This window comes from Somniosus microcephalus, unplaced genomic scaffold (genome assembly GCF_052327205.1).
Source record: "Somniosus microcephalus isolate GS21.2 unplaced genomic scaffold, FLI_Smic_1.0 unresolved_chr5, whole genome shotgun sequence".
In the NCBI taxonomy this organism is placed as follows: domain Eukaryota; kingdom Metazoa; phylum Chordata; class Chondrichthyes; order Squaliformes; family Somniosidae; genus Somniosus; species Somniosus microcephalus.
In genome coordinates, this window is record NW_028225183.1 from 50,637,636 (window position 1) to 50,663,604 (window position 25,969).

The window sequence follows — 25,969 nt, forward strand, 5'->3', positions numbered from 1 at the left end:
TCCGTCACGATCAGGTCCAGTACATTGGAGGACTCGGTTGTGAGCGGATGAATTTTTCCTGTCGCTGGCGCCGCGGCTGATAAGCGAGCAGCCCCTGCAATCACTTATTTTCAGACAAATGCTAGAGGTATGAATTTCTTATCAGAAAATATTTGACCCGAACTGATTTGGTTACTCTGTTTGAACACTAATAAACAGATACAAAAGCAAAATACTGTGCATGCTGGAAATCTGAAATAAAAAAACAAAATGCTGGAAATACTCAGCAGGTCAGGCAGCATCTGTGGAGAGAGAAACAGAGTTAATGTTTCAGGTCGAGTTAACTTTAACGTTTCCAACATCCCAACAATAACTACACTTCAAAATACTTCATTTGTTGTTAAGCGCTGTGGAACATCCTGAGGAGGTGAAAAACGATAAGGCAATACATGTCTGAGAAGAGCGTGCGAGCCTGAGGGGAAACATTGCAAGATGACAACAAATAATATCGTGACAACCGTCGGCAGAAAGTAAGCGAAACGGAAGATATCGAGTCAGAGGGAAGAAATAAACAATGGTAGAAAAAAGGAAAGATAATAATTTCCTCAGGGAAATATTACAGAATTTTGCCAATTGTGTTATTAAAATTCTGACCGTAGCCGGCACTTCTGATCTTCCTTCTAATGCTCTCACAACTGAACTATTCCTGCCGTATTGAGCCTGAAATTTACCATAATTAAAGAGGAGAGAATAATAGGGGATATTTGCACTCATAATCACAAGTTCCTCAGACTAATGGAATTCAAACAACATCTGACCCTTATCCTCAACACGGAGACCAGCCCACCACCTGTTTCCAGCGAATAAATCTTCTCTTATCCTTGTCTTAATGTAAGTTTCACTGTCTGGCTAGGTCAGGTTGAGAATATTAACTTGTAATATTGATCGAATTGACGCGCAGGAGCAGATGGGATACGCTGGAACTCATAAAATAACATTTTGCCGAAAACTATAGTGTTTATCACAATATTTGGAGATGCTGGGGATAGAACCCAGGACCTCAGACATGAATGCGCTGTATTACTGAGCTACATCCCCAGCTGATGTTTTGCTGTAATGTAAAACAGAAGAACCGGCTGTATTATCTTTCTAATCTCCCTCTGTGTTCCAATCTGTGCTGAAGTAGGTTCAACGGATGCAACTGTGTGTGAAGAGAAGAATTCTGGCCTCATCACTCCAGGAACAGAGAAAGGGGAAATGAGAAGGAAGACTTGAGGGATTATATTGCATCTTCCCTCAAGGAAAAAGTAGACTGAGAGGAGACCTCACATAGGCCTTTATCATTATGGAGGGGTTAAAGTCATAGACTATTACATCACAACAGGGGCCATTCGGCCTGTCGTGCCTGTCCCGGCTCTTTGAAAGAGCGGTCCATTTTCACCCCATACCCCAGCGTTTTTCCCACCACCCTGCGAGTTATCTTCAAATAAATGTCCAATTGTCTTTGGAAGTTGCTGTCGAGTCTGACTCCACTACCTTTTTAGGCAATGCATTCCTGCAATTAACAACCATCTGTGCGCCGATTTATATTATATCTGTGACCTCTGGTTACCATTCCAATTGTCAGGGGAAATAGTTTTCCTACTTGTTCTATCAAACCACTTCAAGTATTTGAATATCTCTATTAAGCCTCCCCTTAACCGTCTCTGCTCTAGGAGAACAATCCGACGTTCTCCAATCTCTCCACACTCTTAAGATCAATTAACCCTGGTACCATTCTAGTAAATCTCCTCTGTGCCCTCTCCAAGGCTTTGCTATTCTGGTCAAAGTTTATGCCCATAATTGAACACAATACTCAACTGAGACTAACCAGTGTTTCAAGATGGTTTAGCATAATTTCTTTACTTTTCTTCTCTATTGCTCTATTGAGAAAGCCAAGCATCCCATATGCTTTTTAACAGCCCTGATCGTGTCCTGCCACCTCCAAAGACTTGTGCGCATGCACATCCAGATCTCTCTGTTTCATAACGCCTCTCCCCATTCGTCCATCCAAAATATATCACATCACACTTCTTTGCATTAACATCCATCTGCCATGTGACCCCATCCTTCTTGAAGGCGATCAGAGAGTCAGTACCCACAACACCGACTGGCAACGCATTCCTGAGGCACAATGCTTTCTGGGAAAAGTAACACCTCCTAAAATCCAGTCTATTCCTCCCTGTGTCACGCTGAGAATATCTTCTTGTTATATTGATCGGATTCGAGCGCAGGAGCAGGTTGGAGGTGCTGTTCAACCGGTAAATTTGGAAGGGTGAACGGGGAAGCGGTGGGGAGATGGTGGGTGTGAGAGTGGCAGCAAGGAGGGTGCGGTCGATGGGTTGTAAGAAATGCAAGCAAAAAAATTGTAATAGTGGTAGAATCTCTGAGTAAGTGAGACCCAGCGCGCGTGGAGATGTGTGAGGGAACGGAAATGTCAGCATCGAAAGTTTAAGTGTGGCATAAATATTGTCAAAACTGGCCAGCCTGCACAGTGTAATGGTTTTAGCGGCGAAATTTACAAAAAAACACAATATCTGGCAGCGGTAGGATTATCCACATAACTTAAATCCAATAACCCTGGTACCATTCTAGTAGATCTCCTCTGCACCCTCGCCAGGGCCTTGCCATCCTTCCCGAAGTGTACGTCCATAATTGAACAATCATAAATTTCGTCGCTTCACCAACAGCAGTAAACCATGCAGGGTGAGCGGTTCTGTACATTATCATATCACTTCTTCGCCATTTTCCTCATGGAGGTCCATGCTATCCTTTCCCTTCAGCTGTTATTGACAGGCAGAAACTATTTGCAGAATTTCCTCTGGTCCATCATTGGCCTGAATCCAGCACCAGACACGACAAGCACCGACATCCAACCAACTGAATTCAGAACGTTCAGTCACTCGTCTCCATAGCCGCTGTGACTCACTTATATCCACCACTTTTAGAATTTTGTTTCTTCCATTTCTCACTATCATGACGTGAGTGGATTCTTTAGTGCAGTCAAGACCATATACGGCCCAAGCACACAAGTTTCTATCCCACTGCGGGCCAAGAACGGAGAGGTACTCATCAAAGACAGGGAGGCAGTCAGTGCCTGCTGGAAGGAACACTTCGAGGAGCTCCTTAACCGAGACTCTGTCTTTGATGCGAGTGTCCTCAACTCCCTCCCGTCGCATGATACCCACCACCGCCTCAGCGTAACCCCAGCCCGGCATGTGGTTGAAAATGCCAGCTGACAACTGAGGAACAACAAGGCCTCAGGAGCAGATCAAATCCATGTCGAGGCACGAAAGCATGGCGGACAATCACTACTGTTTCGAATTCATGAACTCATTCCTCTTATCAGATAGTGGGAGAGCATGCCAGGCGATCTCAGAGACGCCGTAATTGCGGCCATCTTCAAGAAAGGTGACAAGTCCGATTGCGCTTATTACAGAGCAATTTTCCTGCTGTCTGCCACAGGGAAAGTCATCGCAAGAATCCTCCTCAATTGCCTTCTCGCAGTGGCTGAAATGCTCCTCCCAGAGTCACAATGTAGATTCCGCACACTAAGGGACACAATGGATATGATCTTCACTGCGCATCAATTACAAGAGAAATACAGGGAACAGCGCCAACCGCTGTACATGGCCTTCTTTGACCTCAGAAAGGCCTTCAACACTGTCAATCGTGAGGGATTATGGAGTGTCCTGCTCAATTTCGGCTGCAGTCAAAAGTTTGTCACCATCCTCCACCTGCGTATGACGACATGACAGCCATGATGCTGACCAACGGTGCCACCACAGACCCAATTCACGTATAGACCGGGGTCAAGCAAGGCTGTGTCATCGCACCAGCGCACTTCTCGATCTTCCTGGCTGCAATTCTCCATCTCACTCTCAGTAAGCTCCCCACTGGAGTGGAGCTAATTTGCAGAACCAACGGGAAACTGTTCAACCTCCGTCACCTGCAGTCCAGATCCAAGGTCGTTCCATCCTCTGTCGTCGAATTTCGGTATGCAGATGACACTTGCATCTGCGCACACTCTGAGGACGCACTCCAACCCATTATCAACACCTTCGCTGAAGCACTCCAGCGCATGCGCCTCACACTAAACATCCAAAAGACATATGCCCTCTCGCAACTTCCCCTGCCATACAGTACTACCCCCCGATTATCAAAATCCACGACAAGGTCTTGTTTAACGTGGACCACTTTCCATGCCTCGGGAGACTACTGTCAACAAGGGCAGATTTCGATGACGAAGTCCAACACCGCCTTCAGTGTGCCAGTGCAGGCTTCGGTCGCCTGATGAAGAGAGTTTTCGAAGACCAGAACCTTAAACCAGGCACCAAGCTCATGGTCTAAGGTGCAGTAGTGATACCCACCCTCCTGTATGCCACTGAGACATGGACCATGTACAGCAGGCATCTCAATGCACTGGATATTTACCACCACTGGACCTCTTCAAGGTCCTGCAATTTCATTGGCAGGATAGGCTCAAAACGTCAGTTTTTTTGCTCAGGCCATCATCCCCAGCATCGAACCTTTGAACACACTCGATCAGCTCCGATGGACGGGTCACATCATCCGCATGCCCGATACGAGACTCTCAAAACAAGCTCTCTACGTGGAGCTTCGACACGGCAGGCGAGCCCCAGGTGGCCAGAGGAAACGCTTCAAGGAAACCCTCAAAGCCTCCTTGAAAAGGTTGAACATCCCCACCGACACCTGGGAATCCCTGGCCCAATGCTGCACAAAGTGGAGAACAAGCATCCAGGAAGGCGCTGAGCACCTCGAGTCTCTTAGTCAGGAGCAAGCAGAAGGCAAGTGCAAACAGCACAATGGGCGCACGTCAACCCAAGCACTTTAACCACCCGCCCCTTCAATCAGCGTGACAGAGACTGTTGGTCCGGCATTCGACTCATCAGTCACCTGGGAACTCATTTTTCGTGTGAAGCAAGTCCTAGGGACGGCCTAAGAAGAAGAAGAAAGTGCAGCGGAAGCGTGCTGGGCCCATAACCCAGAGTTCGATGGATTGAAACCAAATTATGATATTTGCATTCTTATTATCACCAACAATAAAAACAACTATTGCTACCCACAATCGTATCACACTTATATATTTTATCACACTTTAAACTTTACTTGTACCAACTTCCTGCTTAGAGTTAATGCAAATACCTGCAAAACAAATTTCAAATCAAATCACTTTTATTCGCACCAAAATAAGCTGCAAATGCTGCAAACTCGCAGCAGCCTTGGCTTTCCTCTTTCTCTCAAACCATTCCTGCAGCGCCGCCACTCCACCACCAGATGGTGATCTTGGCCACCGTGAAACACTGGCACATGGTCACAGTGAGGAGCCGAACAGTAACAGAGAACACCATTAAAAAACAGGGAACGCACTTACACAGCTGCAAAAACATTTACACAACAGGGAGCGCCTTTACACCATTCAGTATTATGACACATCTTCACTATTTTGTTCATGGATGTCCATGCTAACCTTTTCCTTCAGTTGCTATTGACAGGCAGATACGATGTGCAAACCTTCCTCTGGTCCATAATTGACCTGATCCCAGCACCGAGCACTGCAAACACCGTCACTCAACCAACTGAATTCAGATCGTTCACTCAATCGTCTCCACACCTGCTGCCCCTCAGTTATTCAGATAGCGACCACTTTTACATTTTTGCTTCTTCCATTTCTTATAATCTGTCGCCCGCACCCCCCATTGCTGCCACTCTCGCACCCACCATCTCTCCGCCGTTTCCCCGTTCCCCCTTCCAAACTTGCCAGTTGAACCGCACCTGCCATCTGCTCCTGTGCGCCAATCCGATTAATATAACACGAATAGCTTTTTTCAATCTAACCTTTCCAGACAGTGAAAATACATTAAGACAAGTATAAGAGAAGATCCGTCCTCTATAAACAGTGGGCGAGCAGGGGTTTGTGTTCAGGATGTGGGTCAAATGAATTTTTCATTCCATTAGTCTGAGGAACGGGTGATTAGGAGGGCACATATTCCCTTTCAATCTCTCCTCTTATAACTGTGGTAACTTTCAGGCTCAACGCGGCAGGAATAGGTCAGTTGAGAGAGCGTTAGAAGGAAGACAACAATGTGCTATCTATGCTCAGAATATTATTACCACAATTGGCACAATTCTCAATTATTTCCCTATGGAAATGGTTGTCTTTCTACTGTTGTTACTTTCTTCCCTCAGGCTCGTTCTCTCCGCTCTCAATGACTCTCTGCCACTGATTCTCCCCAGCAGCGGCGGCGCATCTGAGTGAAGCGAGGCAGCGGCGGCAATTTAAAGAGTGGGAGAGGCGCAGATACGCCCCACAGCGGCGGCGGCGGCGGACCAGAGTGGAGCGAGGCAGTGGCCGCGACTTAAAGAACGGGAGAGGCGAAGGTAAGCCTCTCAGCGGCGGCGGTGTCGGTCCTGAGTGGAGCAAGGCAGTGGCGGCGATTTACAGAGCAGAGGGGCGCAGGTAGGTCCCACAGCGGCGGCGGCGGCGGACCTGAATGGAGCAAGACAGCGGCGGCGAATTAAAGGGTGTGAGAGGCGCAGGTAGGCCCCACAGTGGTGGACCTGAGTGGAGAGAGGTGGCGGCGATGATTTAAAGAGGGGAGAGGCGCAGGTAGGCTTCCCAATCTCCGAGCTCAGAACAAGGGAGAGATAGGCGTAAAAAGAAATGGAAGTGTGACTTCACCAGAAAGCAGGTAAATGAATGGTTGGTGAGTATTTCCCTCTTTCTCCTTTTATGCAAACTTAAATTTGTGTTTTATAGTTTATAGGGTGTCTGTGGTGTAGTGGGGACTGCTGGTAAACCAGGGCCCTTAAGTATATCATTTAATTGTAGTGTAATTGGTGGGATTGATTTGATTTAATTTAATTTGAATTAATTAAAGGGTACATCATGGCAGGACGGCTCGGCACCGTGGCATGCTCCTCCTGCACTTTGTGGGAAATCAGGGACACTTCCTGTGTCCTTGCTGACCATGTGTGCGGGAAGTGTATCCAGTTGCAACTAATGACAGACCGCATTGCGGCACTGGAGCTCCGAGTGCCTACATACTGGATCATTTGTGATGCTGAGCAGGTTGTGTAAAACACGATTAGAGAGTTGGACAGACCGCAGGTAAAGGCAGGTAAAGGCAGGTAAAGGCTGTGCCGAGATTCAAAGCTACAATCAAACAACGATTCAAGCAGAAAGTAATACAACCACTTCACACCATTATTACATCAGGGCATCACGAGAGGCCTAGGCCACAGGAGAAAATACGTTGTTTAATGCTCTTGACCGTCGAAAATACTTATTTTACAACCCATTGAAGAAATTGCACGTCGTCCGCGCAGCCATTTTCCAGTTGATGCTGCTTCCTACTTCGATGCTTATTTAATGAACTAAGCCAGACGAGCCACAGTTCTCAACACCGCCGGCCAAGATCGGTACCTTAGATTATAAGAAATAGGAGCAGGATTTGGTCATGCGGCCCTCGATCATGCGCCGCCATTCAATAAGGTCATGGCTGATCCGCTACCTCAACTGAAAGTTACTCACCTAGCCCCATATACCTTGATTTCCGTAATGTACAAATCCATCTCTGTTAGGAATGTACTCAACGACTGAAAAGCCACAGCCCTCTGCGGTAGAAAATTCCAAAGATGCACAACCATTAGACTGAAGCAATTTCTCCTCATCGCAATGCTAAACGGCCGGCCCCTTATTCTGTATCGTTGATCCCTAGTTCGGGACTAGACAGCCAAGTTAAACAAACTCTCAGCATTCGCCCAGTCAAGCCCTGAAAGAATTTATATGTTCTTCCTGCTGATTTCATTTCACCACAGAAAACAATGTTTACCTGGATGGACAAGCAGCAGGAAATACAATGCAGCCGCAGATTTATTCTCCAACCACATTCTCTGACACGCACGCGGCCGTATAAAGGGACAAAAGCAGCACACGAGAGAAAAGGCGATTTGAATCCCGTTCGTAGTGTCGAATTGCCTCATTTTGACCAAACGCCATATGAAGCAACAATTTGAATCAGACATTGCACTTCATTTCATTCTGAAAATGTTAAGCGATCACACACTGCTATCCGCACGCAAAAAGAAAGGCACAGGGCCCGTGCGATTCACTAAAGCGCATTCAAACACAGCAACCAAATAAGTTCGCGTCAAAGATTTTTTGATTAGAAATTCATACCTCTCACATTTAGCTGAAAACAAGAGATTGCAGGGGCTGCTCGCTTCTCGGCCGCTGCGCCAGCGACAGGAACAAATCGCTCACAACCGAGTCCTCCAACGTACTGGAGCTGCTTCTAACAGAGCAGCTCAATCCTCAGGCCCTGATGGGACACATTAAAATGGGGGCCTTCTCGCGCCGCTCTATGTGATTTATTGGTTGCTGTCACGTGATCAGGGTGCGGGGCGATGCAAGGAATCTGAAGTTATCTGGCAATTGTTATTGTTTCAAGCTTTCCGTTAAATATCCATGTAAGTGTAAAACAGGAAAGTGTAGAAACGTGTTTTCAGAGTGGATGATCTACTATGGCCGATTATCCTGCTGGATTTTCATGGCAAGAACGTTGCACTTGGAATATTGGTATAAGTGAAGTAGAATATCCAGGCTGCCTGGCAGAAGACTGATCAATGAAGCGATTGTTCCCATTGGATGCAGGAAGGCAGCAGCAGTTTGCTCACCACTGTTCATTGCACGGTATCAAAGACTCCATTTTTACACAATAGATAAGTTTGAAAAAATTAAAAGCTGCTTCCGTCCCTGGGTGGGCTCGAGCCACCAACCTTTGAGGTAATAACCGAACGCGCTGGCCCATTGCGCCACATAGACAGACAAAAAACGTTTTGCAATTGGAATTATTCCACAGGAACCCAAGTGATTATGTGCCAGAGCGTTCACAGCAGAGGCACCGATTTTGCAGCAAATGAGAAGCTGCATGTTTCCGAAGCCCCGTCGGGGTAGTCGTGGCCGAGTGGTTAAGGCGATGGAATGGAAATCCATTGGGGTTTACCTGCACAGGTTCGCACTCCTGCCGACTATAGCACGAGGACGTCGTCCCAAATGAACCGTTTTCACTTAACTTGAACTGCTGACTTTCGGTTCCTGTGCCAAGATTCAAAAGCTACAATCAAACAACGATTGAAGCAGAAAGTATAACAAGCACTTCACCCATTATTAAATCACGGCATCACGAGAGTGCTAGGCCACAGGAGAATACTACGTTATTTAATGCTTTTGAAACCGTGAAAGCAATTTTAACCATCGAAAATATTTAGTTTGCAACCCATTGTAGAAAATGGACGTCGTCCGCACAGCCATCTTCCAGTTGATGCTGCTTCCTACTGCGATGCTTATTTAATGCACTAAGCCAGACGAGCCACAATTCTCAACCCCGCCGGCCAAGATCGGTACATTAGATCATAAGAAATAGGAGCAGGAATTGGCCATGCGGCACTCGATCCTGCTCCGCCATTCAATAACATCATGGCTAATCCTCTACCTCAACTGAAAATTACCGACCTAGCCCCATATACCTTAATTTCCATAATGTACAATTTTTTCTCGGTTTAGGAATGTACTCAATGACTGAACAGCCACAGCCCTCTGCGGTAAAAAATTCCAAAGATGCACAATCCTTAGAATGAAGCAATTTCTCCTCATCTAAATCCTAATTGGCCGGCCCCTGATTCTGAAACTTTGACCCCTAGTTCAGGACTCCACAACCTCTCAGCATCCGCCCAGTCAAGCCCTGAAAGAATTTATATGTTCTTTCTTTGTACAGTCTGCTGATTTCATTTCCCCACAGAAAACAATGTTTAACTGGATGGACACCCAGCGGGAAATACAATGCAACCGCAGAATTATGCGCCAACCACATTCCTTGACATGTACGCGGCCGTTTAAAGGGTCAAATGTAGCACACGAGTGAAAAGGCGATTTGAATCCCGTTCTTAATCTCGAATTGCCTCATTTTGGCCGAACGCCTTATGAAGCAGCAACTTGAATCAGACATTGCATTTATTTTCAGTCTCAAAACATTAAGTGATCACACACTGCAAACCGTACGCAAAAAGAAAAGCACAAGGCTCGTGCGAGTCACTAAACCGCATTCAAATACAGCAACCAACTCAGCTCGCGTCAAAGATTTTGTGATTAGAAATTCATACCTCTAGCTTTTGGCTGAAAACAAGAGATTGCAGGGGCTGCTTGCTTCTCGGCCGCGGCGCCAGTGACAGGAACAAGTCATCCGCTCACAACCGAGTCCTCCAATGTACAGGAGCTTATTGTGACGGAGCAGTTCAATCCTCAGGACCTGATTGGACACATTCAATGGGAGCGTTCTCGCGCCGCTCTATGTGATTGGTTGGTTGTTGTCACGTGATCAGGGTACAGGGCGATTCAAGGAAGCTGAAATTGTCTGGCAATTGTTATTGTTTCAAGCTTTCTGTTTTTATCCATGTAAGTGTAAAACTGAGGAAAGTGTAGAAAAAAGTCTTCAGAATGGATTATCTACTGAGGCCGATTTTCCTGCTGGATTTTCATGCAAGAACGCTGCACTTGGAATATTGGTATAAGGGAAGTAGAATATCCAGGCTGCCTGGCAGAAGACTGATCGATGAAGCGATTGTTCCCATTGGAAGCAGGAAGGCAGCAGCAGTATACTCACCACTGTTCATTTCACGGAATCAAAGACTGCATTTTTAAACAATAGATAAGTTTCCAAAAATTAAAATCTGCTCAAGTCCCTGGGTGGGCTCGAACCACCAACCTTTCAGTTAACAGCCGAACGCGCTGGCCACGACATCTCCGACGGTTAATTAAAACGACGAATCATCTCACTTGCTGCAAAATCGGTGCCTCTGCTGCGTGCTTTGCTGTGAACGGTCTGGTATATAATCACTTGGGTTCCGGTAGAATAGTTCCAATTGCAAAGTGTGTCTCCGCCGTCTTTGTCGCGCAATGGGCCAGCGCATTCTGGCTGTTAACTGAAAGGTTGGTGGTTCGAGCCCACCCAGGGACGTGAGCAGTTTTTAATTTTTGCAAACATACCCATTGTATAAAAATTGATTCTTTGATTCCTTGAAATGAATAGTGGTGAGCATACTGCTGCTGCCTTCCTACTTCCAATGGGAACAATCGCTTCATCGATCAGTCTTCTGCCAGGCAGCCTGGATATTCTGCTTCCCTTGCACCAATATTCCAAGTGCAGCGTTCTTGCAATGAAAATCGAGCAGGAAAATTATCCACTGTAGATAATCTATTCTGAAAACCCTTCCCTACACTTTCCTAAATTTTACACTTACATGGATAAGAAAGGAAAGCGTGAAACAATAACAATTGCCAGACAACTTCAGCTTCCTTGCATCGCTCCGCACCCTGATCACGTGACAACAACCAACCAATCACATACAGCGGCGCGAGAACGCCCCCATTTGAATGTGTCCAATCAGGGCTGTAGCTGTTCAGTCTTTGAGTACATTCCGAACGGAGATGGATTTGTCCATTACGGAAATCAAGGTATATGGGGCTAGGTAGGTATTTTCAGTTGAGGCAGAGGATCAGCCATGACTTATTGAATGGCGGAGCAGGATCGACGGCCGCATGGCCAAATCCTGCTCCTAGTTCTCATGATCCTAATGTACCGATCTTTGCCGGCGGTGTTGAGAACTGTGGCTCGCCTGGCTTAGTTCATTAAAGAAGCATCGCAGTAGGAAGCAGCATCGACTGGGAGATGGCTGCGTGGATGACATGCATTTTCTTCCATGGGTTGCAAAATAAATATTTTCGACGGTTAAAAAATTGCTTTCACTGTTTCAAGAGCATTTAGCAATGTAGTATAGTATTCTCCTGTGGCCTAGGTCTCTCGTGATGCCGTGATGTAATAACGTGGTGAAGTGCTTGTTTTACTTTCTGCTTGAACCGTTGTTTGATTGTAGCTTTGATTCTCTGCACAGGAAGCAAAAGGCTGCAGTTAAAATTAAGTAAAATCCGGACGATTTGGGCTGATAGCCTCGTTGCCGTAGTTGACAGGATTCGAACCTGCGCAAGTAACACTAAACCATCATCCTAACCACTCGGCCACAACTACACCGACGCTGGTTTGGACCCACGCTGCTTCTCAATTGCTGCAAAATCGGTGCCTCTGCTGTGAACGCTCTGGCACATAATCATTTGGGATCCTGTGGAATAATTGTGATGGAGCAGCTCAATCCTCAGCCCCTGATTGGACACATTCAATGGGGGCGTTCTCGCGCCGCTGTATTTTATTGAATGGTTGTTTTCACGTGATCAGTGTATGGGGCAATGTAAGGAAGCTGAAGTTGTCTGGCAATTTTTATTGTTTCAAGCTTTCCGTTCTAATCCATGTAAGTGTAAAACTGAGGAAAGAGTAGAAAAGGGTTTTCAGAATGGATTGTCAACTGTGGCTGATTTTCCAGCTGGATTTTCATTGCAAGAAAGCTGCACTTGAAATGTTGTTTTCCTGAATGAGCTGTTTGGACACCATTTATCTCTCTGCTGCTGTGTGATAAAGGACAGTTAACAAGATTACCTGTAATCATCTGGCAGTATTCTCTGACTATATTCGCTGTGCATTTATGCATTTCTCCACTTCTACTGACGAAGGAGCAGCGCTGCGAATGCTTGTGATTTGAAGTAAAGCTGTTGGACTATAACCTGGTGTTGTGTGATTCCTTACATTTGTCCACCCCATTCCAAGACCGGCATCTCCACATCATCTAAGCGTCTCAACGACTCATATTTTACAAGTAATTTCCCCTTCATTCAGAAAGAGCTGCTGTTTTCTCATGTCGATTCTGCTAAAATATTGCAAATTATAATGATATACCCTTTCACAAAATGCTGCAATAATAAAGAGCCGGACATGCATATTTACATATAGCCCTTAAAAGGAAACGAATGATCCCTCAGTAACTTTTCTTCAGGCCATGGAAAGTTTTCTGGAAATTAATCTCTCCTTCTATGTATTGCATCTGAAGTAAAAGTTTGTCTTATCTTCATATGAACAATAATTCGGAATCTGATGTGTTTGAAAAAGCAATTATCAACTTTTGCCCATAAAGTCCGATAGGCATAGGGACATAGTGAGGTTCTGGCCCATCAAGTCTTCAACACTTGTCACATTCACTCACTGTGGTTGAAATATTTCACCAATAAACCTACCTTCTTTTGTTTAAGCGGGTTTCACATTGTTGTCTTATAATAGTCCTGTGAAGTGTCTTGGGATGTTTTAACTATGTTAAAGGCGCTATATAAATACAAGTTGTTGTTGTCGTTTGCAAACTTTCTCACTCTTTTCAGTGTGATCATTCGGTATAATAATAGTGATTAAATGATATAAGGGAAAGCCACATTAAATGCTTAGAGAAGGAGGTGGACATCATGTCCCTTTATGTTGTTATATGTAAGGGAGACACCGGAAATATTGAAGTATTCGAGCCAACAGTTCAGCAATCCTAACTTCCTCCAGCATGGTCAGTACTTGCAGTAAGGCTTTCTCCTGTTCCATTTCAGTCCTGCCTTAAATCAAAATGATGTCCTGTAGCAGGGAATATCACCAGAACCTTCTAATAACCGTGGCGTTTTCCTGAGCAAACAACATTAAAGGGCTGTCCTATGATGAGAAATGGGCCTATACTCTCGGGAGTTTAGAAGAATGAGAGGCGATCTCATTGAACCATACAAGATTCTGAAAGGGATTGAAAGGGTAGAGGCTGAGAGGTTGTTTCCCTTGGCTGGAGTGTCTAGAACTTGGGGGCATAGTCTCAGGATAAGGGTTAGGCCATTTAAGAAGGAGATGAGGAGGTATTTCTTCACTCAGAGGGTTGTGCATCTTTAGAATTCTCTGCCCCAGAGGGATGTGAATGCTGAGTGTTTGAGTATATTCAAGGCTGAGACAGATAGATTATTACGGCTCAATGGGCCGCATGGCTCTAACCACAAGCACTCACCAATACATAATGAAGTAACAGAAAATGGTTACTTCTCCAATAACCCTGCTGCCCGTATTGTGACTCGCACCAAGGCTCCTTCACACATCACCCCCTCTGCTCGCTGACCTGCATTGGGTCACGATCCAGCAACGCCTCGAATTTAAAATTCTCTTGTTTTGAAATCCCTCCAACAGCTCGCCCCTCTATTTCCCTGTAACCTCCAACCAATGCACACTACAACCAATACACACTTTAAGTCAACGCAGAAACGCAGCGTGCTGCAGGTCCCGTGCATCCAGTGAGCTGGCATTTAAAGAGAAAATACGTGCACGTGCTGAATTTTGAATAGGTCGCACAGCCCGTTGACGAGGCCGGGCAGGCCAAAGAAACAAATTAGAGGGACCATTGCCTATAACTCTCCGAGATCATATAATAGAATGGTTGCAGCACAGGAGGAGGCCATTCGGCCTGTCGAGCCCATCCCGGCTCACTAAAACAGCACTTGAGCTAGACTCACTCCCCCACGCTTTCCCCGTAGCCCTGCAATTTTTTTCCTTTCAGGTCCATATCCAATTCCCTTTTGAAAGCCACAATTGAATCTGCCTGCAGCATCCTTTCAGGCAGTGAAATCCAGATGCTATCCACACGCTACATAATCAATTTTCCCTCATGTTGCCTTTGATCTCTGTGCTCCTGCAATTCGGGCCTTTTGCTTCACCTTTGACGGGCGTGCTTTCAGCTGCCTAGGCACTAAAATCAGGAAATCCCTCCCGAAACAGCGCCACTTCTCTGCCTCTCCTCCTTTAAGATTCTCCTTAAAACCTAACTTTTCGACCAAGCTTTTGGTCATCTGCCCTAATATCTCAAATGCAAAAGCAATATACTGCGGATGCTGGAAATCTGAAATAAAAACCGAAAATGCTGCAAATACACAGCAAGTCCGGCAGCATTTGTGGAGAGAGTAACAGAGTTGTTGGAGAGAAGAGCAGAACTTCATCAATATGGGCATTCTTAAAAGAGAACTGGCAGTGAATTAAACAGTAATACAGTTCTTACGAAGGGTCATCGAACTGAAACTTTAACCATGTTTTTCTCTCTCCACAGATGCTGGCTGTCCTGCTGAGCATTTCCAGCATTTTCTGTTTTTATGTCCTAATATCTTCTTGTGCGGCAGGATGTGAATTTTGTTTGATAACGCTCCTGTGGAGTGCCTTGGGACGCTTTACTACATTAATGGTGCTATATAAATACAAGATCACAAGTCAATAAGGAGAAACTGTTTCCAGTGTCAGTTACAGGGGCAACAGATTTAAGAAAATTTGCAAAATAACCAATAGGATGTTTCCCCACCTCCCTCTCGAGGTGAAAAAAGTGATGCAGAAAATAGTTGTGAGTGCCTGAATGCTCTGCCTGAAAGGGTGGTTGAAGCAAATTGAATAGTAATGTTGAAAAGGTAAATTGGATAATGTTTGAAGGTAAAATCATTGCAGGGATTTGGTGAAAGAACAGAGGAGTATGATTAATTGGATAGCCCTTTGAAAGAGCCAGCAGAGGTACGATGGGCTGAGTGACCTGGTTCTGTGCTGTATCATTTTTTCTGTAGTTAACAAGGTTAAACATTTTGCCGAAGTGCAGAGTTGGCAGGCAGCTTTGAAAATCTGGTTGTACGCGATGAGGAATTGTAAGTGTGAATAAGTTTTGATTTTTTGTGGAAAAATATGTTATTTCTCAGTTGTAAGGATGAATATAAAGGTGAGCATAAAGTGGGAATACGCAAGAGGCCCGAATTGCAGAGCACAGAGGTAAAAGACAACATGAGAGAACTTTTTTTATGATGAGTGTGGATAGCATCTGGAATTCACTGCCTGAAAATGTGCTGGAGGCAGATTCAATTGTGGCTTTCAAAAGGGAATTGGATATGGACCAGAAAGGAAAAAAATTGCAGGGCTACGGGGTAAGTGTGGAAGAGTGGGGCTAGCTGAAGTGTTGTTTCAGAGAGACGGCACGGGCTCGAAAGGTCGATATGGCCTCCTTATATGCTGCAACCATTCTATTATATGATCTCGGAGAGTTGTAAACATTGGGCCCTCTAATTTGTTTCTTTGGCCCGGCCGACCCGTCAACGGGCTGTGAGACCTATTCAAAATTCAGCACATGCATGTTCTTTCTCGTTAAATGCCGGCTCACCGTATGCGTGGGACGTGCAGCACGCTGCATTTCTGCGTGGCCTTAAAGTGTATATTGGTTATAGTGTGTATTGGTTGGAGGTTACAGTGAAAGGGAGGGGCGAACCCGTGGAGGGATTTCAAAACTAGTGAATTTTAAAATCGAGGCGTTGCTGGACCGTGACCCAATGCAGGTCAGCGAGCAGAGGGGGTGATGAGTGAACGAGACTTGCTGTGAGTCATGATATGCGCAGCAGGGTTTTTGGAGAAGTAACCCTTTCCGTTTCTTCTTTATTTATTGATGTGTGCGTGTGGTTAGAGCAGGAGTAGGCCATGCATCCCCTTCAGCCATAAAAATCTTTTGATCACAGCCTTGAATACACTCAAACGCTCAGCATTCATAGCCCACGAGGGCAGAGAATTCCAAAGATGCACAACCCTCTGAGTAAAGAAATTCCTCCTCATCTCTGACTTAAATGGCCTACCCCTTATCCTGAGACTATGCCCCCTAGTTCTAGACACTCCAGCCAAGGGAAACAACCTCTCAGCATCTACCCTTTCAAAGCCTTTCAGAATCCTGTCTGGTTCAATGAGATCACCTCTCATTCATCTAAACTCCCGAGAGTATAGGCCCATTCTAGGCCATAGGCCATAGACCATAGAGTTATACAGCACAGAAAGAGGCCCTTCGGCCCATCGTGTCTGCGCCGTCCATCGAGCCCTGTTCAATCTAATCCCATTTTCCAGCATTTGGTCCATAGCCTTGTATGCAATGGCATTTCAAGTGCTCATCCAAATGCTTCTTGAATGTTGTGAGGGTTCCTGCCTCTACCACCCTTTCAGGCAGTGAGTTCCAGATCCGAACCACCCCCTGGGTGAAAAAGTTCCTCCTCAAATCCCCTCTAAACCTCCTGCCCCTTACCTTGAATCTATGCCCCCTTGTTATTGACCCCCCTACTAAGGGGAAAAGTTCCTCTTTATCTACCCTATCTATGCCCCTCATCATTTTGTACACCTCAATCAGGTCCCCCCTCAGCCTTCTTTGCTCCAAGGAAAACAACCCCAGCCTGTTTAGTCTTTCTTCATAGCTGAGGCGCTCCATCCCAGGTAACATCCTGGTGAATCTTCTCTGCACCCTCTCCAAAGCAATCACATCCTTCCTATAGTGAGGCGACCAGAACTGCACACAGTACTCCAGCTGTGGCCTTACCAGCGTTTTGTTCAGCTCCATCATAACCTCCCTGCTCGTATATTCTATGCCTCGGCTAGTGAAGGCAAGTATCCCATATGCCTTTTTAACCACCTTATCTACCTGTTCTAAACAATCTTTCATCATAGGGCAGCCCTTTGATGTTGTTTGCAAAGGAAAATGCCACAGTTCTTAAAAGGTCCTGGTGATATTCCCTGCTGCAGGACATCATTTTGATTTAAGGAAAGACTGAGGCGGAACAGGAGAATGCCTTATTGGAAGCAATGACCATGCTGGAGGAAGTTGGGTTTGCTGCACTGTTGGCTCGAATACTTCAATATTTCCAGTGACTCCCTTACATATAACAACATTAAGAAACATTTATTTTCCACCTCCGTCTCTCAGCTCTTAATGTGGCTTTTCCTTATATCATTTAATCACTATGAGGACAATGATCAGACTGAAAATAAAGAGAAAGATTGCAAACAACAACACATTTTATTTCTATAGCTTCTTTAACGTAGTAAAAAAGTAAATAAGACAAAAAATGTGAAACCCGCTTAAAAAAAAGAAGGTAGGTTTATTGGTGTAATATTGCAACCACAGTGAGTGAATGTGACAAGTGATGAAGTCTTGCTGGGCCAGAACCTCACTATGTCCCTTTCGGTCCTTATGGGCAAAACTTGAAAATTGCTTTTTCAAACACACCAGATTCCAAATTATGGTTCATATGAAGATATGACAAACATTTTCTTCAGATGCAATAAATATAAGGAGAGATTTATTTCCAGAAAACATTCTGCGGCCGTAAGAAAGTTAGTGAGTGAGCGTTTGTTTCATTTTAAGGGAAATGAGCGAATATGCATTGCTGGCTCTGCATTATTGCAGCGTTTTGTCAAAGGGCACAGCATTATATATTGCAATATTTTAGCAGAATCGACAGGAGAAAACAGCAGCACTTTCTGAATGAATGGACATTGTGATTTAAAAAAAGGAGTCGTTGAGCCGTTAAGAGGCAGTGGAAGATGTGGCGAGGCAGTGTGTGCACCTGGAAAACTTACTTACCTGGCAGGGGAGAAACCATGATCAAGAAGGTAGTTTTGCCAGGGTGAGGTTAGCTCATTGTACTTCGGGTGTACTGACGCCTGTGATGTCCCCAAATGCGGGATACTCGACTGCAAAATTTCTGATAGCCGGGCACTGCGTTCACGCTCTTCACTGGCTTTGCAATTAAAGTTAGATTTTTCAACTGACCTCTCAAATGCACAGTTATTTTGCTTTCAATCCTAACTTTGCTTTATTCCCGATAGAGGGAGCTGTGACACAAAACGGCCTTTCTCCAAAACACAGCGTATTCAAATTGACTCATAAGCGATTCCCAAAGCTCACATTTCAATTTCTCTCTACGCTCACGTTGATATTTATCCTGACAACTGAGAAATTACATATTTTGCACAAAATATCTAAAATTATTTACACTTACAAGTCCACACCGCTTACAACCAGATTTTCGAAGCTGCCTGCCAACTCTGCACTTTGGCAAAATGTTTAACCTTGTTAACTGCAGAAACATTGATACAGCACAGAACCAGGTCCATCGTATCTCTGCTGGCTCTTTCAAACGGCTATCCAATTAATTATAATCCTCTGTTCTTTCACCAATTCCCTGCAAAAATTTTACATTCAAATATTATCCAGATTACCTTTTCAACATTACTATCAGTTTGCTTCAACCACCCTTTCCGGCAGAGCATTGCAGGCACTCACAACAATTTTCTGCATCACTTTTTTTCACCTTCTCGAGGGGGAGGCGGGGAAACATCCTACTGGTTCTTTTGCAACTTTTCTTAAATATGTTGCCCCTGTAACTGACACTGGAAACAGTTTCACTATATTGACTTGTTATCTTATATTTATATAGCACCATTAATGCAGTAAAACATCCGAAGGCACTCCACAGGAGCATTATCAAACAAAATTTCACACTGCCGCACAAGAAGATATTAGGACAGAAAAACAGAAAATGCTGGAAATACTCAGCAGGTCAGGCAGCATCTGTGGAGAGAGAAAAACAGAGTTAATGTTTCAGGTCGATGACCCTTCGTCAGAACCGCATTACTGTTTAATTCACTGCCACTACTCTTTTAAGAATGCCCACATTGCTGAAGTTCTGCATCTTCTCTCCAACAACTCTGTTACTCTCTCCACAGATGCTGCCTTACTTGCTGTGTATGTGCAGGATTTTCGGATTTCATTTCAGATTTCCAACAGCCACAGTATTTTGCTTTTGTACTTGAGATATTAGGACAGATGACCAAAAGCTTGATCGATATGTTAGGCTTTAAGGAGCGCCTTAAAGGAGGAGAGACAGAGAAGTGGCGCAGCTTTGGGAGGGAATTCCTGATTTTGGGGCTAAGCAGCTGAAAGCACGCCCATCAACGGTGAAGCAAATAAAATAGGAATACGCAAGAGGCCCGAATTGCAGGAGCACAGGGTTCAAAGGCAACATGAGGGAAAATTGTTTCTGTTGCGTGTGGATAACATCTAGCATTCACAGCCTGAAAGGGTGCTGCAGGCAGATTCAATTGTGGCTGACAAAAGGGAATTGGATATGTACCTGAAAGGAAAAAAATTACAGGGTTACAGGCAAAGGGCGGGGGAGTGGGACTAGCTGAAATGCTGTTTCAGAGAGCCGGCACGGTCTCGACAGACCGAATGGCCTTCTTCTGTGCTGCAACCATTCTATTATATGATCTCGGAGATTTGTAGGCAATGGTCCCTCTAATTTGTTTCTTTGGCCCGCCCGACCCCGTCAACGGGCTGTGCGACCTATTCAAAATTCAGCACGTGCATATTTTTTCTCTTTAAGGCTCACCGGATGCACGGGACCTGCAGCGCACTGCGTTTCTGCGCGGCCTTGAAGTGTGTATCCGATGAACATAGGGTCTGATGAAAGGGTGGAACTGAAAAAATCAGTATTTGTAGGGAAATTGTGTTAGGAAAATTGATGGGACTGAAGGCCGATAAATCCCCAGGGCCTGATAATCTACATCCCAGGGAACTTAAGGAAGTGGCCCTAGAAATAGTAGATGCATTGCTGGTCATCTTCCAGAACTCGATAGACTCTGGAATGGTACCCATGGATTGGCGGGTAGCTAATGTTACCGCACTATTCAAAAAAGATGGTAGAGAAAAGGCGGGGAATTATAGACCGGTAAGCTTGACATCGGTAGTGGGGAAAATGCTAGAGTACTTTATAAAATATGTAATAGCAGAGCACTTGGAAAGCAGTGACTGGATCAGACAAAGTCAACATGGATTTACAAAAGGTAAATCATGCTTGACTAAACTACTGGAATTTTTTGAGGAGGTAACTGGTAAAATAGATAAGGGAGAACGAGTGGATGTGGTATATTTGGACTTTCAGAAGGCTTTCGATAAGGTCCCGCATAAGCGATTAGCGTGCAAATTTAAGGCACATGGGATTGGGGGCAAGGTATTGACTTGGATAGAGAACTGGTTGGCGGACAGAAAGCAAAGATTTGGAATAAATGGGACGTTTTCCGAGTGGCAGGCAGTGACTAGTGGGGTACCGCAAGGTTCGGTCCTAGGACCCCAGCTGTTTACAATATATATTAATGATCTGGACGAGGGAATTGGATGTAATATCTCCAAATTTGCAGACGACACAAAGCTGGGGGGGAGGGTATGCTGTGAGGAGGATGTCGTGAAACTCCAGCACGATTTGGACAGGCTGGGTGATTGGGCAGAAACATGGCAAATGCACTATAATGTGGATAAATGTGAGGTTATCAACTTTGGTGGCAAAAACAGGAAGGCAGATTAATATTTGAATGGTAATAGATTGGGAGAAGGGGAAGTGCAAAGAGACCTGGGTGTTCTTGTACACCAGTCGCTGAAGGTAAGCATGCAGGTGCAGCAGGCGGTTAAGAAGGCAAATGGTATGTTGGCCTTCGTAGCAAGAGGGTTCGAGCACAAGAACAACGATGTCTTGCTGCAGTTGTGCAGGGCCTTGGTGAGACCACACCTTGAGTATTGTGTGCAGTTTTGATCGCCTTACCTGAGGAAGGACGTTCTTGCCATGGAAGGAGTGCAGCGAAGATTCACCAGGCTGATACCTGGGATGGCAGGAATGACGTATGAGGAGAGATTGTGTCGATTGGGCTTATACTCACTGGAGTTTAGAAGATTGAGAGGGTATCTCATCGAAAACTATAAAATTCTGTCAGGCCTGGACAGACTAGATGCAGGAAGGATGTTTCTGATGGCCGGGGAGTCCAGAACCACAGGTCATAGTCTAAGGATAAGGGGTAAGCCATTTAGGACTGAAATGTGGAGGAATTTCTTCACTCAGAGAGTGGTGAACCTATGGAATTCTCTGCCACAGAGGGCGGTGGAGGCCAGTTCATTAAGTATATTCAAGAAAGAGTTGGATATATTTCTTAAGTCTAAAGTGATCAAGGGATATGGGGAGAAGGCAGGGACCGGGTCCTGAATTTGGATGATCAGCCATGATCTAATTGAATGGCGGAGCAGGCTCGAAGGGCCAAAAGGCCTACTGCTGCTCCTATCTTCTATGTATGTATCTATGTATGTATTGGTTGTAGTGTGTATTGGTTGGAGGTTACAGGGAAAGGGAGGGGCGAGCCCGTGGAGGGATTTGAAAACAAGAGAATTTTAAAATCGAGGCGTTGCTGGACCGTGACCCAGTGCAGGTGAGCTAGCACAGGGGGTGATGTGTGAGCGAGACTTGGTGTGAGTCCCGATACGGGCAGCAGGATTTTTGGAGAGGTAACCCTTTTCTGTTACTTCTATTATGTATTGATGAATGCGTGTGGTTAGAGCCATGTGGCCCATTGAGCCGTAATAATCTATCTATCGCAGCCTTGAATATACTCAAACACTCAGAATTCACAACCCTCTGAGTCAGTGAATTCCAAAGATGCACAACCCTCTGAGTGGAGAAATTCCTCCTCATCTCAGTCTTAAATGGCCTAACCCTTATCCTGAGTCTATGCCCCCAAGTTTTAGGCACTCCAGCCAAGGGTAACAACCTCTCAGCATCTACCCTTTCAATCCCTTTCAGAATCTTGTCTGGTTCAATGAGATCACCTCTCATTCTTCTAAACTCCCGAGAGTATATCACCATCTCTCATCATAGGACAGCCCTCTCATGTTGTATGCTCAGGAAGACGCCACGGATATTCGAATGTCCTGGTGATAGCCCCTGCTACATGACATCATTTTGATTTCAGGCAAGACTGAAAAGGAACAGGAGAAAGCCTTACTGCAAGCACTGACCATGCTGGAGGAAGTTAGGATTGCTGCACTGTTGGCTCGAATACTTCAATATTTCCGGTGTCTCCCTTACATATAACAACATAAAGGGACATTTATTATCCACCTCCGTCCCTAAGCTCTTAATGTGGCTTTTCCTTATATCATTTAATCAGTATGATTATAATGAATGATCATACTGAAAGAGTGAGAAAGATTGCAAACGACAACAACAACTTGTATTTATATAGCGCTTTAACATAGTTAAAACGTCCCAAGACACTTCACAGGACTAGAATAAGAAACAATGTGAAACACACTCAAACAGAAGGAGGTAGGTTTATTGGTGAAACATTTCAACCACAGCGAGTGAATGTGACAAGTGATGAAGACTTCATGGGCCAAAACCTCACGTTGTCCCTATCGGTCGTTATGGGCAAAACTTGAAAATTGCTTTTTCAAACACATCAGATTCCGAATTATTGTTCATGTGAAGATAAGACAAACTTCAGATTATTACTTCAGATGCAATACATATAAGGAGAGATTTATTTCCAGAAAACTTTCCGTGGCCTGAAGAAAAGTTACTGAGGGAGCGTTCGTTTCCTTTTAATGACAATAGGCAACTATGCATATCCGACTCTTTGTTATTGCAGAGTTTCGTCAAAGGGTATATCATTATATAATGCAATATTTTAGCAGAATCGACATGAGAAAACAGCAGCACTTTCTGAATGAAGGGGAATTTTGATTTAAAAAATGTGTCACCGAGACAGTAAGAGGCAGTGAATGATGTGGCGAGCCAATGTATGGAAAGCACCTTTACTTGGCAGTGGAGAGACCATGATTATGAAGGTGGTTCTCCCAGGCTGAGGCTAGTCCATCGTACTTTGGGTGTGCTGACGCATGCGATGTCCTCAAATGCGGGTTACTTGACTGTAAAATTTGTGGTAGTGGTGGACTGCATTCGCGCTCTCTCCTGACTTTACAATTAAAGTTATATTTTCAACTCAGCTCTCAAATGCGCTGTTATTTTGCTTTCAACTTTAACTTTGCTTTATTCCCGACAGAGAGAGTTGTGATGCAAAAGAGCCTTTCTCCAAAACACAGCCTTTTCAAATTGACTCATAAGCGAATCCCAAAGTTCACATTTCAATTTCTCTCTACGCTCACGTTGATATTCATCCTTACAACTAATAAATTACATATTTTGCGCAAGAAATCTAAAATTATGCACTTACAAGTCCACACCGCGTACCACCAGATGTTCAAATCTGCCTGACAACTCTGCACTTTGGCAAAATGTTTAACCTTGTTAACTACAGAAACAATGATACAGCACAGAAACACGTCATTCGGCCCATCGTTCCTCTGCTGGCTCTTTCAAAGGGCTATCCAATTAATCATACTCCTCTGTTCTTTCACCAAATCCCTGCAATTATTTTACCTTCAAATATTATCCAAATTACCTTTTCAACATTACTATTCAATTAGCTTTAACCACCCTTTAAGGCAGAGCATTGCAGGCACTCACAACAATTTTCTGCATCACTTTTTTCACCTTCTCGAGGGGGAGGTGGGGAAACATCCTACTGGTTCTTCTGCAAATTTTCTTAAATCTGTTGCCCCTGTAAATGACACTGGAAACAGTTTCTCCTTATTGACTTGTTCTCTTGTATTTATATGGCACCATTAATGTAGTAAAACGTACCATGCCACTCCACAGGAGCGTTATCAAACAAAATGTCACACCCTGAGTCACAAGAAGATGTTAGGACGTAAAAACAGAAAATGCTGGAAATACTCAGCAGGTCAGGCAGCATCTGTGGAGAGAGAAAAACAGGGTTAACGTTTCAGGTCGATGACCCTTCGTCAGAACTGTATTACAGTTTAATTCACTGCCACTTCACTTTTAAGAATGCCCACATTGAAGAATTTCTGCTCCTTTCTCGAAAAACTCTGTTACTCACTCCAAAGATGCTGCCTGACTTGCTGTGTATTTGGAGCATTTTGTTTTTTTTTTCAGATTTCCAGCATCCGCAGTATTTTGCTTTTGTATTTGAGATATTAAGGCAGATGACCAAAAGCTTGGTTGTAAAGTTATGTTTTACGAAGCGTCTTAAAGGAGGAGAGACAGAGAAGTGACGCAGTTTCGGGAGGGAATTCCTGATTTTAGTGCCTAGGAAGCTGAAAGCACGCCCGTCAACGGCGAAGAAAATAAAATAGAAATACGCAAGAGGCCCGAATTGCAGGAGCACAGAGATCAAAGGCAACTTGAGGCAAAATTGTTTATGTAGCGTATGGATAGCATCTGGAATTCACTGCCTGAAAGGGTGCTGGAGGCAGATTCAATTGTGGCTTTCAAAAGGGAATTGGATATGGACGTGAAAGGAAAACATTTACAGGGCTACGGGGAAAGGGTGGGGGAGGGAGACTAGCTGAAGTGCTGTTTCGGAGAGCCGGCACAATCTCGGCAGGCCGAATGGCCTCCTTCTGTGCTGCAACCATTCTATTATATGATCTCGGAGAGTTGTAGGCAATGGTCCATCTAATTTATGCTTTGGCCCGCCCGGCCCCGTCAACGGGCTGTGCGACCTATTCAAAAATCAGCACGTGCACGTTTTTTCTCTTTAAATGCCGACTCACCGGATGCACGGGCCCTGCAGCGCGCTGCGTTTCTGCGCCGCCTTGAAGTACATATTGGTTGTAGTGTGTATTGGTTGGAGGTTACAGGGAAAGTGAGGGGTGAGCCCGTGGAGGGATTTGAACACAAGAGAACTTTAAAATCGAGGCATTGCTGGACCGTGACCCAATGCAGGTGAGGGTGCAGAGGGGGTGATGGGTGAACGAGTCTTGCTGCGAATCACGATATGGGCACCAGTGTTTTTGGAGAAGTAACACTTTTCTGTTACTTCTTTATGTATTGATAAGTGCGTGTGGTTAGAGCCATGTGGCCCATTGAGCCGTAATAATCTATCTATCTCTGCCTTTAATATACTCAAACACTCAGCATTCTCATCCCTCTGGGGTAGAGAATTGCAAAGATGCACAACCCTCCGAGAGAATAAATTCCTCCTCATCTCAGTCTTAAATGGCCTAACCCTTATCCTGAGTCTATGCCCCCAAGTTCTAGGCACTCCAGCCAAGGGAAACAACCTCTCAGCATCTACCCTTTCAATCCCTTTCAGAATCTTGTCTCGTTCAATGAGATCACCTCTCATTCTTCTAAACTCCCGAGAGTATATCACCACCTCTCATCATAGGACAGCCCTCTCATGTTGTATGCTCAGGAACACGCCAGTTATTAGAATGTCCTGGTGATATTCCC

At 44.8% G+C, this 25,969-nt stretch overlaps 3 non-coding genes and 1 pseudogene across 3 annotated transcripts; 3 read left to right on the forward strand and 1 right to left on the reverse strand.

The window, feature by feature from the left end:
- Window positions 1–5,130: 5,130 nt before the first annotated feature.
- The window catches only part of LOC147088246 (uncharacterized), a 39,462-nt pseudogene continuing 18,623 nt past the window's right edge, over window positions 5,131–25,969 (reverse strand).
- On the forward strand, window positions 8,995–9,077 carry trnas-gga (transfer RNA serine (anticodon GGA)). Its single transcript has one exon. It is a non-coding gene; the product is annotated as a tRNA-Ser (tRNA).
- On the forward strand, window positions 18,401–18,565 carry LOC147088248 (U1 spliceosomal RNA). The gene has a single exon (XR_015075542.1). It is a non-coding gene; the product is annotated as a U1 spliceosomal RNA (small nuclear RNA).
- Window positions 23,460–23,623, forward strand: LOC147088249 (U1 spliceosomal RNA). The gene has a single exon (XR_015075574.1). It is a non-coding gene; the product is annotated as a U1 spliceosomal RNA (small nuclear RNA).